Source organism: Canis lupus, chromosome 12 (genome assembly GCF_048164855.1).
Source record: "Canis lupus baileyi chromosome 12, mCanLup2.hap1, whole genome shotgun sequence".
In the NCBI taxonomy this organism is placed as follows: Eukaryota; Metazoa; Chordata; class Mammalia; order Carnivora; family Canidae; genus Canis; species Canis lupus.
Window position 1 is genome coordinate 60,800,255 of NC_132849.1, and position 11,866 is coordinate 60,812,120.

An 11,866-nucleotide genomic window follows, 5' to 3' on the forward strand; every position below is an offset into this window, starting at 1 on the left:
CCTTGCCTGTGTGCCCGTGCATGCTGGTGTGCATGTGTGTGCCCATGCCTGTGCTTGCCTGTGCCCGTGCACCTGTATGTGCTGGTGTGCGTGTGTGCACCTGTGCCTGTGCGTGCCGTGCCTGTGCGCCCATGCGTGCTGGTGTGCATGTGTGCGCCTGTGCCTGTGCGCATGCGGGCATGCTGTTGTGCGTGTGTATGCCTGTGCCTGTGTGCCCGTGTGTGGTGGTGTGCATGTGTGTGCCTGTACACGCCCATGTGTGTGTGTGCGCATGTCTGCTCTGAGTCTCCCCACCTTCCCACCACAGGCCCGTGAAGACGCAGCCCCCGCTGTCGCCTGTCTCCCGGCTGAGGCCCCTCCGGCGCCCCTGCACCCAACCCGCGCCCTTGGGTGGGGGGACCCTCCCGCCGCGGGCCCCTGTCAGCGGGGCTGGTGCCCCCCAGAAGCCCTTCCCTGGGAGGGGCCGCCCACCCAGAGGGGGACACAGGGGAGGGCCCTGCGCTCTGGGGGGGGGGCGCTCAGCACACCCCTCATGTGCACACTCACACTCACACGCTGCACCACACGCACCGCAGCACATACTCCCTCACATACACACACTCTCTTACACCCCCACACATGCCCCTCATACAGCACCACACACACACACACCCCGTCCTGTACACAAACGTCTCACCACGCACATACCACACACACACTATAAACCCTCTCACATTCACATATACACACGCTACACAGGCTGCACCACGACACCATACACCCCCAAACAGTCACACACGCACACTACACACGCACACATCCAGCACACACACACAGGACGCGGGAAGGGAGCTACTAAAGACCCAGGGCCTTTTCTGGCCGTGCCCTTGGGCCATATCTTATCCCAATTAATGTTTGCAGCAACGTCGAGAGCCATTTCTTCTAGTTTACGTAAGAGGAAACCGAAACTAAGAAAGTCAGAGTGACTTCCCCCAGCTACACAGCCAGTGCCTGCTGTCATGTGGGAAGGTGACGCCAACCTGGCCAGCAGCCAAACCCAGACATCTGTTTGCACAGAGGGGAAGAGCAGGGTGCAGGAGAATCCCTGTCAGGCCCGGGGCCTGGAGCAGCTGTTTCCAGGCGTTGTTGCCTCCTGGGGAGCAAGCTCCCTCCCAGAGCCGCTTCCGATGGAAGCTGCCCTTGACAGCGGCCACCAGGCATTTGCAGCGGAAAAAGCTGGTCCCGGGAGCGGGAGCGGCTATCATGGACACTAACTCCACCCAGAGCTGCCCCCTTAGTAACTTGGGGGAAACGTGCTCCTTAGAGCCACCGTTGGTCACCGCACAGAAGGGACCAGGCTCAGTACACCCAACGACGCGGATGTCTTTATCTGACCATCTGGTTCAACTTTGGTGGTGAGTGTCCCTCTCCCTAGAGGAGGTGATAGCTCAGTGTATGTCTCTGGGAGGAGCGAGGACACAGGGTTTCAATGAGGAGCTCCGGTGGATCAGGACCCGGATGGGGACACTCGGGGGGGAGCCATGCCAGTCAAGCGTGATGAGAGGCCGGTGGGCAATGGTGACCAGTAGCTGCCAAAGCTGCATGACCTTCAGGAACTGGTCATGGTACCTCAGGGCCTCTAACTCCCTGTGTCTGAAACGAGGATGCTACTGTCTGGCCCGCAGGACCCTCATGAGGGTGGATCTGCAATCACGCGTAGAAAGCACCTGATACAACATCAGTGGAGTTTCTGTTTCCTCGGCCTGGGGACCTCTTCTGTCCCAGCCTCTGCTTTTAGCTTGGATATCACTTTCTCCAGAGGGCTTTCCAGCTCCTCACGTCTAATCCAGGTGCACAAATATGTCAAGGATGCTTTGGGCCGCAAGTGGTGGTAGAGACGGAAGAGAACCAGTTAGCTTGAGGTCAGTCCCGCTGCAAGTATTTCTAAATGCGAGTATTCCTAAAGCTTGCCAAACTACACAGAATGGGGCAATGAATTATGGGTGAGATGGAGCTGGGGGCGCATCCCTGGGCTTGGTTATCGGTGACACGGGAAAGCATTAGGACATCATAAAAACAGTCATACAGCTGTGCACATGACTAAGGCTGCTCCGATACTCCAGGAAATAGGGCCGTAGCTCACTTAACCCGAGAAAGGCTTGAGGTTTGCTTGAGGACTGGACCCTGAGAGGTCAGCCTGTGAGCCGCGAGCAGTGGAGGAAGGAGGCAGATGTGGAGTGTGAGGGGAGGTTCTAACGGCAGGCCCAATGGGTGTGGCTCAGAACACACTCATCCATCCGCATCACCTGGGAGGGATGGAGGTGTGCGTGAGGCCCCAGGCTCGGGTCGGCTGGGTGCAGTCTTCTGTGTTTGCCCAGTGTTTCTGTGAATGGAATCATGCATCTGCACCCACAGCATCTACATGATTCTCAAATTGTTCCCTAACATAGGAACCAACCACGTTGACACAAATGCGTGTGTCAAAACTAGCATTGGAGCTGAACTACCTGCACCACTGTGCACAGGGGCCCTGGTGGTCTCACTCCATCGGGCTTCAAACTGTCTTCCTGGGGAAGAGCGGGCCCCTAGGGCAAGGGTCCATGGTGCCAAAGGCCCTCCCACGTTTTCAGTACCACCAGTGACTACAGATTACTGGTCTCTGGTCGAGTGCACTTATATTTTACCTAGTTTCACTTTGCTAGTGCTCCAAAGTAGATAAGTACCTTAAAAGTATTTCTGCAAAAAACATGGATTGAAGTTAATACTAGTATTGCAACCACAGGTGAGCAAAAAGGAAGTAACAAAGCTGCTGAATGTCCTGCACTTGATGCGAGTTCTACGTCAGTCAGAACCAGATGAAGATAATGGCAGCCTAACACAATCTGACAATAACAAATACCGATTTCAAAATCATGAAAAATTATTATAAATATAGATTTACATCCACTCTTGTTAACTGCGAACCTCACCTTCTGTGTGCAGAGAGTAAATGCCTTGGGGCATTAACGAATGAAAGTGCAAATCCATCATAATTAGCAAGGCATTGCAAACCAAGAATCCAAATCTGAAGACAAGCATTTATAATTCGTTTGGCAAGGCTAGAAACTTTTGCGTTGTTTAATCATGCATTTTGCAATATTCCACTAAACTCAATGATAGATCTGTAGAAGCCTCTTTTGAGTTTTCTTTCTTATTAAAAGAGAGAGAGAGAAAGAAACAGAGATGAGAGAGAGATGGTGAGAGAGAGACAAAAAGCCACACCAACTCACAAAATATTTTTCATCCTACTTTGGTAAAATTGACCGAAGCAACAAAGAGAAAACCATGTAGCATATATACAAAATGGTACCCTTTTTCTTCAGACCTTTTTAGAAGATGCGTATAAATTATGGAAGATGGGAAGAAACCAGTTTGTGAATAAATTATTCAGTCTTAGAGATTTGTGATACAGTTGGAGAAAAATAAAAAATAAAAACATGTTTTAACATGTTCAATCAGATGGTATTTGCTGAATTCAGTTCCAATAATGGAACACACCAAAGAACAGTTTCTTTGTGATCTACTAAAGAAAGAGGTACTAGAGCTCTATTCTGAACAGCAAATCATTCAGTTAGCCATGCAATAGTTTTTTTTTTAAAGATTTTATTAATTTACTCATGAGAGACAGAGAGAGAGAGAGAGAGAGAGGGAGAGAGAGGCAGAGACACAGGCAGAGGGAGGAGCAGGCTCCATGCAGGGAACCCAACGTGGGACTCGATCCCCGGTCTCCAGGATCACACCTTGGGCTGAAGGTGGTGCTAAACTGCTGAGCCATCCGGGCTGCACAGCAATGAAATAATGAAAACCAATTATGTAAGGATCACCAGCGATACTTTGCCTAATTACCAACAACACGAAAAAGGATCCTGGCATGTATCATTCACCCAGAACATTATTCTCAAGCAGGTAGCCTTTACAAGGTTGCAATAATTCTTTAAATACTTATTTATTTATTTAAGAGGGAGAGAGAGAGAGAGAATCTCAAGAAGACTCCACACTGAGCTCTGAGCCTGATGTGGGGTTCAATCCCACAACCTTGAGATCAAGACCTGAGACGAAACCAAGAGTCTGTGGACGCTTAATGGACCGCACCATCCAGGTGCCCCACGATGTTGCGATACTTTTTAAAGACATGGGAAGTAAATATGAACATCTTTTGGAGTATAGAAATGATTGCTTATTTATCCCATTGCAAAGTACTTAAAAGGATTGTCAAGCTTAAAAATCTTCAGATAATTGCTGAACGGGATTGAAACGTGGGAACCAAACTTAGAAAGTACAACTAATGATTCACTTCAGTTTGGATCTCTTTGGTGAAATATATTTTTCAACTATGACAGCGATTCAATATCAAAAATAAATTGAAACTTGGAACTTTATTTTATCACAAAGCACCGAACCAAACAAAAAAGGAACAAGAATTTAATCATAGTTTTCCCACTCAAATATAATTATTAAAATATTTCTTACAATAGCACAGAATTTTGTTTATAAATAAAAATTTATGTTAAACATTATTCCTTTCTCTTACTTCCTCCCCCGAGGTGTTAATTTTTGCCATTGTTTTATCACGTACACATCTTCAGAGTTATGTGTCTACAATGAATGAATGCAAAGATATGCACGGGTGTTTTTATTTTCTCAGATTGTTTTACTAACTGGGTACATGATCAGAGACCACAAAATTGGGCAATGTCATTCTAGACCAGAAATGCGAGCTACTGCAACAGACCGGGTGGAGCAGAGACGTGCTGAGAGACTGGAAGGCCAGGGAAGAGGGGAAAACACTTCAGGACATCAGACAATCTTACTGCTAATGAGCCCAGTTTCAAGAATGTGCAAACACCTATAAAATGATTATGAAGTGTGAGCCGTCTGCTAGAGGTGCTTTCAAGAAACCATTCTTGTGTGTATTTGGAGGAGAAAATAGTATTTACCCCACCTCAGGTTCTGACCATTTGTTAGTAAGACTTTCCTTATTATTTTTATTTTTTTGTTATTTATTTATTTTTATTATTTATTTTTAGGACTTTATTTATTCATGAGAGACACAGAGAAAGAAGCAGAGACACAGACAGAGGGAGAAGCAGGCTCCATGCAGGGGAGCCCGATGCGGGACTTGATCCTGGGATCCCGGGGTCACACCCTGAGCCGAAGGCACATGCTCAACCACTGAGCCACCCAGGTGCCCCTATTTTTGTTTTTTTAAAAAATATTTATTTATTTATTTGGCAGAGAGAGAACACACGTAGCAGAGTGGCAGGCAGGAAGGAGAAGGACAAGCAGACTCCCTGTTGAGCAGACAGGCTGACGCAGGGCTCGATCCCAGGACCCTGAGCTGATGGCAGATGCCTAACCGACTGAGCCACCCAGGCACCCTTTGTTTTTACTCTTTTATTTTCAATTCATTTTAAAATGAAATTGCTGTTATGTGCTCTTGGCATATCATCTGTGCTCAATAAATGGTATCTCTTCCTGGACGAGTTATGATCATAGCAAACTACTGATTCACACTCCTCTGTTCTCTCACGCATCCGTGGTCTCAGACTCTGGAAAATTCTCTATGACAGGATGGTAGGATGATGGAAGCATCACTTTACTGTTGGCTTATGATTTCCAGTCCTCATAGACCTTGAGAATCCCAGAGCATAGAGCCTGTAGCAATGCTGTTCACTCAACTGCTTCAGTACTAACATACCCGACATAGTAGACTCTCAATTAGTACGACCTAATTCTCTGAGAAAAGATATTTTAGGTTATATCTTATGAAATTACTCATATTTGGTGATTTTTTAGCCCATGAAATAGCAATTTCAGATGGTTTAATCTAATAATTTCCAGTGCTCACTAAATAACCTTTTCTGAAATAGCTCGCTTAGAGCAGATTTTTAAAGTTTCCGGTAAGTAATGAGTTGAAAACTTCTTGGGAAAAAAAAAATGGTACCATAAATTTTTCTTGCCAGCACAATCTCTTTTTTTTTTTATAGATGGGGAAAAATGGTTCACATACATGATTGCTCACATTGATTTGGAGAGATAAGGCCAGAGATGAAGTTCAAGAATGGATGCAAAGATTATGCTATTGTTTCTGCCTCAAGACTCAGGCATTTCTGATTTGAGAACCAACCTATTCACTGATGAGGATTTTTAAGCGTCCACTGTGCGGCTAAGGAATTAGGGGGATGCTGAAGAAGGAAAATAGGAGGAGACATAATCACAGAACATGGGTGTCCAGAGCAGGACTGTGCGTCATGGACACTGGTGAGTCTGGAGCAGGAGCCGGGGCCCAAGTCAGGCTTCAGCTCTGTGCAGAGGAGAAGGGATAGCATTCCAGCAGAAGCAGAGCCTGGAGGACGGGGTCAGGAATAGGGGTTCAGAGGAAGCTAATCATGATATACCCCCCCACCCCGCAGTTCAAACTGACCTCAGCTATAACCACTTTCCGCACACATTTTAGTTCACAGACGGGAACACCGAAACCCCAACCATTGGGCTCCTAGCCCAAAGCCATCAATCACGCATGGTCCACGCTAGGGCAAGATTTTTATCTGCATCAGTGTGATATGACTCCATGGCCCGCAGGATTTGGGACACTTCTTCCTGTTGGGGAGGGAACACCCCCCTCCCCTTGCCGCCCAAAGCAGTTTCAGTCATGTAGCTCTTTGAATTGGATGGTGTGATACACCCACGAATTAATGAAGCAATTAAGTAAATGCATTTCATTTTATTTTCCCCTGGAATATGTAACCACCAGGATAGCTATTTGGGGGTGGGGTGGGGGGAAGCGAAACGGAGCAACAAGAGGAACCATTCCTCAGTCCTGTGCACGCTGCCTTTTATGGACATTCTCAGATTTCCCCATCAAGGTGGCTCAGAATCAGTACCAGGCCTTCTTTCATGTGGATAACAATTTAAAGATGTGATATGCCGGGCGAGTGGTTCATAGGGGCCTGTGTTCTGTGGTCTCCCCGTAGCCCAGGATGGGGAGCGAAGACGGGGAGTCCCTGGGAGCGCCCACTGGGTGGCACTGTGGCTCCATGGAGGGCTGCCAGCGGCTCCCCAAGGACCGGCCACGTTGAGCACAAAAGGTGGCATTTCCAAGGTGCGCACCGCAGGGAGTTTCTTGATGGATTTACCTCCTCTGTCGAATCCTCCCTTGGAGGCATCCACCCCCCAACCCTCGTTGGAGGTGCTCTCTGAGTGTGGACTCCGGGTTGAGCACACGGGTGCGGTGTGGGCCGGGCTGGCGTTCCCCAGCTCAGCAGCCCCCAAGAACGCAACTTCGTGTGTCACAGGGGCGGCAGTCCTTACGACATCACTTAGAAGATTAAAAATAAATTGAAGCACATGTCACTTCAAAGGGATCACAGAAAGGACATCGGCATGATTTGATGCATTAATGAGAAAGAGCTGCTGGCTCTTGATTTGAACTGTATGGAAAGAGATAAGATTTTTAAAGCTTGTAAGCTGCTAGTATTTCCAAAAGAATGGTTCGATTTTATTATTTAAAAGAGGAAGGGCTTCCCTCCCCCATCTCTGCACTTTAAATCTCCTGGCTTCGACTTGGCTGTGCGCCCCACTCCACGCTGGAGGCCGCCCGTGGAATGAAAGGGGAAGGAGGGCTGGCTGGGGTGTGGGGCCAGGCAACCGGTTCCCCGGGCCCAGATCAGGGGGCGTCTGCAGAACCAGCAGCCCTCTCTCCAGGCCAGGCCGGCCTCATCAGCCGAGGCCATCTGTGCTGCTGGGGCCACCTCCCCATGGGTGGCCTCCATCTGTAGACTCACCTAAGAGCCATCCACCTCCGGCTGGTCTTTTGTTTCAAAGACCTTCCCCAGCAGACCCAGCCCCTCTCCCAGCCTGAAATCCCACAGCTTCTAGCAGCCACTTCCTGGCTAATGGGGACTGAGCCTAATCATTCTCGTTTTTCATGCCTCGTCAGGAGGCCTGAGCGCAGGGAGAGAGGGCAGCTCTCGAGGAGTGGAGCGTGGGCAGATGTCCTCATGAAAAATTTACAAGGAATAATCAGAGGCTCCTGCTCTTCCCCCTGCGGGCAAAATCCCCCCAGGCTTGTTGCTCAGGCCCCTGCAAGAAGATTGGAAAAAGCCCCATCGTTTTGAAGAAAATCTGGCTCTGGGAGGCTAATGCATGGCGTTTGATGCACTTGGCTGTCCTCCTGAGACTGGGTTGCAAATGTAGTTCAGGCGAAATTGATGAAGTATCAGTTAATCTGGGGCTGACAGTTTAGAGAGGTCACAGCTGTGAGGGCTGCCAGGGTCTCAGAGAGAACAGACGAAGAAGAGTTAAAGAGACAGAGAGACCCGATGGAAGGGAGGCATCCATCTCCTGCTCCGGCAGGCCTCAAACCTTTGTAGGTTGCCACCCCTTGGAGCACCCCCGCCCCCCGGGGGCACTTTGAATGGGGACCATCGCACCCCCCCCCCCCCCGCCCCTGCAGAAATCCAAACCCACATCCCCGATGTTCCTCTCTCCTTCGGAAGGAAGGAGAGAGCTGCTGTTCCTAATTGAAACAGGCGGTTAGCTCGCCTAATGCAAATTTCCTTTTTTTAATTGGAACTCTGAGTCATGTCTGCCCGTCGCTGCATTTCCTGCTACAGGAAGGCTGGTCTAGGTAAATGGCATATCTGCAGATGGCGAGCCATGCACTGCTCAGAAAGACATTTGCTGGGAGTGGCAGCAGCCCTCTGGAGAGAGAGGAGAACGGATACAAATTTGTATTTATCCTGCATTGTTTTATATGTGAAGACCCAGGACTCCGGGACCCAGTGGTCCGGCTCTCAGAGGCGGCTGCAGCGTGGCCCTGGTACCCGTGTGCCTTCTAGATTACGATGTGGCTTTTAAGGTTAGATTCACCAGTAAGTGGGCTGTACAGGGAATTACACGGCGAGGGTTCTGGCGCCGAACAGCCCTGGGTTTGGATCCTGACTTTGCTGAGCTTTGAGAAGGATCTCGTGTTATCACCCTGTGCTTGCAGGAACATAGGGCCGGAGGGGGTATCAGACCCAACGATCCAGCGGCCAGTCGGGCAGAGCTGGGGCTCTCACCCGGTGTTCACGCTTCTCCATAGCCCTCTTCTTTCCATAACAAGAGTAAAAGTGATAGTAGGGACAGGGGGATGACTGAGGCCGGCTAACGTTTCCTCCGCGTCTAGAGTGTGTGGCTGTGCTATAGCATTATATGGACCTGAACTCACTTATTCCTCACTGCAAACTTGGAGGAAGATATTTTTAAAAAAGATTTATTCATTTATAGATTATAGACACAGATTGAGAGAGAGAGAGGCAAACACAGGCAGAGGGAGAAGCAGGCTCCTCGCAGGGAGCCCGATGTGGGACTCGATCCTAGGACCCCAGGATCATGCCCTGAGCCAAAGGCAGGCGCGCAACCGCTGAGCCACCCAGGTGTTCCTGGAGGAAGATATTTTCATTATTAGTATGATTATTACCATATTATCTGTTTTTAAAAGAAAGGCAAGTTGAGGTGTGGCAAGTCCTTAGCATAATCCATTCCGTTCTGTCTCTGTGGGGCTGGGAGCGACTCCTTTTCCCTGGGGGCTGGGGGTGGGAGGTTGGGGGGTTCAATGCAAAGCCTGAAAAAGAATATAAATGGGACTGACTGTAGCCAGATTGAAATAATCACAATTTTCAGTAATAAAACAGTATGTATATTAACAGGAGCACAAGAGCTTTTTGCAAAGTTCAAGGGGATTGTGTAGAAAAAGAGCGCAACCTCTCTAGAAAGGAAGTATTTCCCCAGGAAACAGGTAGTCCTTGTACCTTTGGAGGCATCGTGACTGTCAAGTCTGCTCCCTGCAGCTCGCAGCCCAGGGTTGGGGCTTCCCCGGGTCCCCAGGAGGCGTCTGGGGCTGTGCCCACTCCAAGGCTGCTGCCGGCCTGGGTCCATCCCGACGATGAGGACGGAGAAGGTGCCGAGCCGAGGTGCCTGCACTAGGGCCCCATCTGCTAATGGGTGAGGTGCTGGGGCGCCTTCCTGGACCTTCTGGGGGCAGCCCGCCCCTCCGCTCCCCTCTGCGGGGCCTGCACCCCGCCCAGCCCCGTGTCTGAAGCCGCCCTGCAGAGGTGCCAGTGGTGTTTCAGGATTTCAGGCGGGGCGGATCTGGTCGCTCTTCCTCCGCCTGGTCGGGGCCCACAGCTGGCGCCTTTCCTTCCACCCGAAGAGGACCTCGCAGAGCCTCACTTCATCCCTTACTGACAGACAGACACACGCCACACATGCACGTACACACACACCTCACATGTGCATGCACACCACACACAACATAATATACACATACCACATACATGCATGCACACCGCACGTGTGCATATGCACACACTGCACATACATACACACCACACACAATATAATACATACACACCACACACATGCACGCCAAACCCCTGCATATGCACACAACGCACATACATGCACATCACAGACACAACATAATGCACACATATCACACACATGCATGCACAACATACCTGTGCATATACACACACTGCATGTAAATGCACATCACACACCCAGCATAATATATACATAACACATGCATCACACACACAGCACAATACATACACACTGCACACACATCACACACTCACACATGCATACACGTGCATACACGTGAATATGCACACATCACCCGTACATATATACCACACACACAGCATATATGCATACACACCACACACATCACACACTCATATACATTACACATATGCATAGACCATATGGCACATACATATACACACACACACCACATGTACACATACACCAAACACACATGTATACACACCACACATATACATATACACACGCCATGCATACATATCACACATACCCACAGCACTCAGAGACACACACTGTACACACTGCACACACACCACACACATGTGCATATACCCACACTCCACATTTATATCACAAACCCCACTCACACATGGGCGTATATATACACACGCACACAGACCACACACAGAGCGTTTTCTGTCCCCGAACGCCGACAGTGCCGTCACTGAGGAACCCTCATGTAACTTCATAATAAGGAGAAGAGAGCAGTGCGTCCACCCGCCTCTGTGGGGGCCGGTGCCCGGGACATTTTGGATCTCCGTCCTCAGGAGGCCGCCCGGAACGTGATGGCCCCGGACTCCGTCTGCTTCCTGCACCGGTTTTTCTGTCCTGACATCCAGAAAGCCGTTTAACTCTTTGGCCTTAGTTTTCTTGTCCGTTAAAGAGATATTTGGATTCTGTAGATAAACCAGTATCAAAAGGTAGAGATGTGTGACCGCTGACACAAAGCAGAAGAGCAGGGGACAAGCGACGGTAAGAGGAGCATCTGTGTGGGGACGCCACGGGTGGGGGTGCTCTCTGGGGTTTGGTCGTTCTCCCACCTGGCAGCGAGCCGGTCAGCTCACCTCTGCCCCGAGTCTCTGAATCCGGTGCGGGCCCAGAGCCCTTCTCAGTAACAGGGAGGCGGGCGCGACGGGGAGCTAAGGCAGGACTTCACGGGAGTCCGCGTGGCTCACGGAGCCCACCTCCCTGCCCACGCGGCTCTGGACCATCCTGGGTTCTCCCACTCTTCATCCTTAGCTGCAGACAAGGGAGGGAGACTCTGTAAGCGACACCTAAAAGCATGCTTCTAAATGTGTACACCCAAACACGTAGCTGTTGGTGGGTTGTGTCTTTATTTCAGATCCTGTAACAAGCACATCAGCACAGCTACCTAGGCAGTGACCAGTGTCCCCCCACCCAGGACAGGGACCTGGTCCCCATGGGGGGTGGGGGATGAGAAGCAAGTGCCCCCTCCCGGCCAAGGAGAAGCTTTGCA

The 11,866-nt window shown here is 49.9% G+C and overlaps 1 long non-coding RNA gene across 1 annotated transcript; it reads left to right on the top strand.

Annotated features, from left to right (window-relative positions):
• The first annotated feature begins 1,214 nt into the window (after nt 1-1,214).
• LOC140601805 (uncharacterized) lies at nt 1,215-6,731 on the top strand. Its single transcript, XR_012004907.1, has 2 exons — nt 1,215-1,394; nt 6,006-6,731. It is a non-coding gene; the product is annotated as an uncharacterized lncRNA (long non-coding RNA).
• The last annotated feature ends 5,135 nt before the right edge of the window (nt 6,732-11,866 follow it).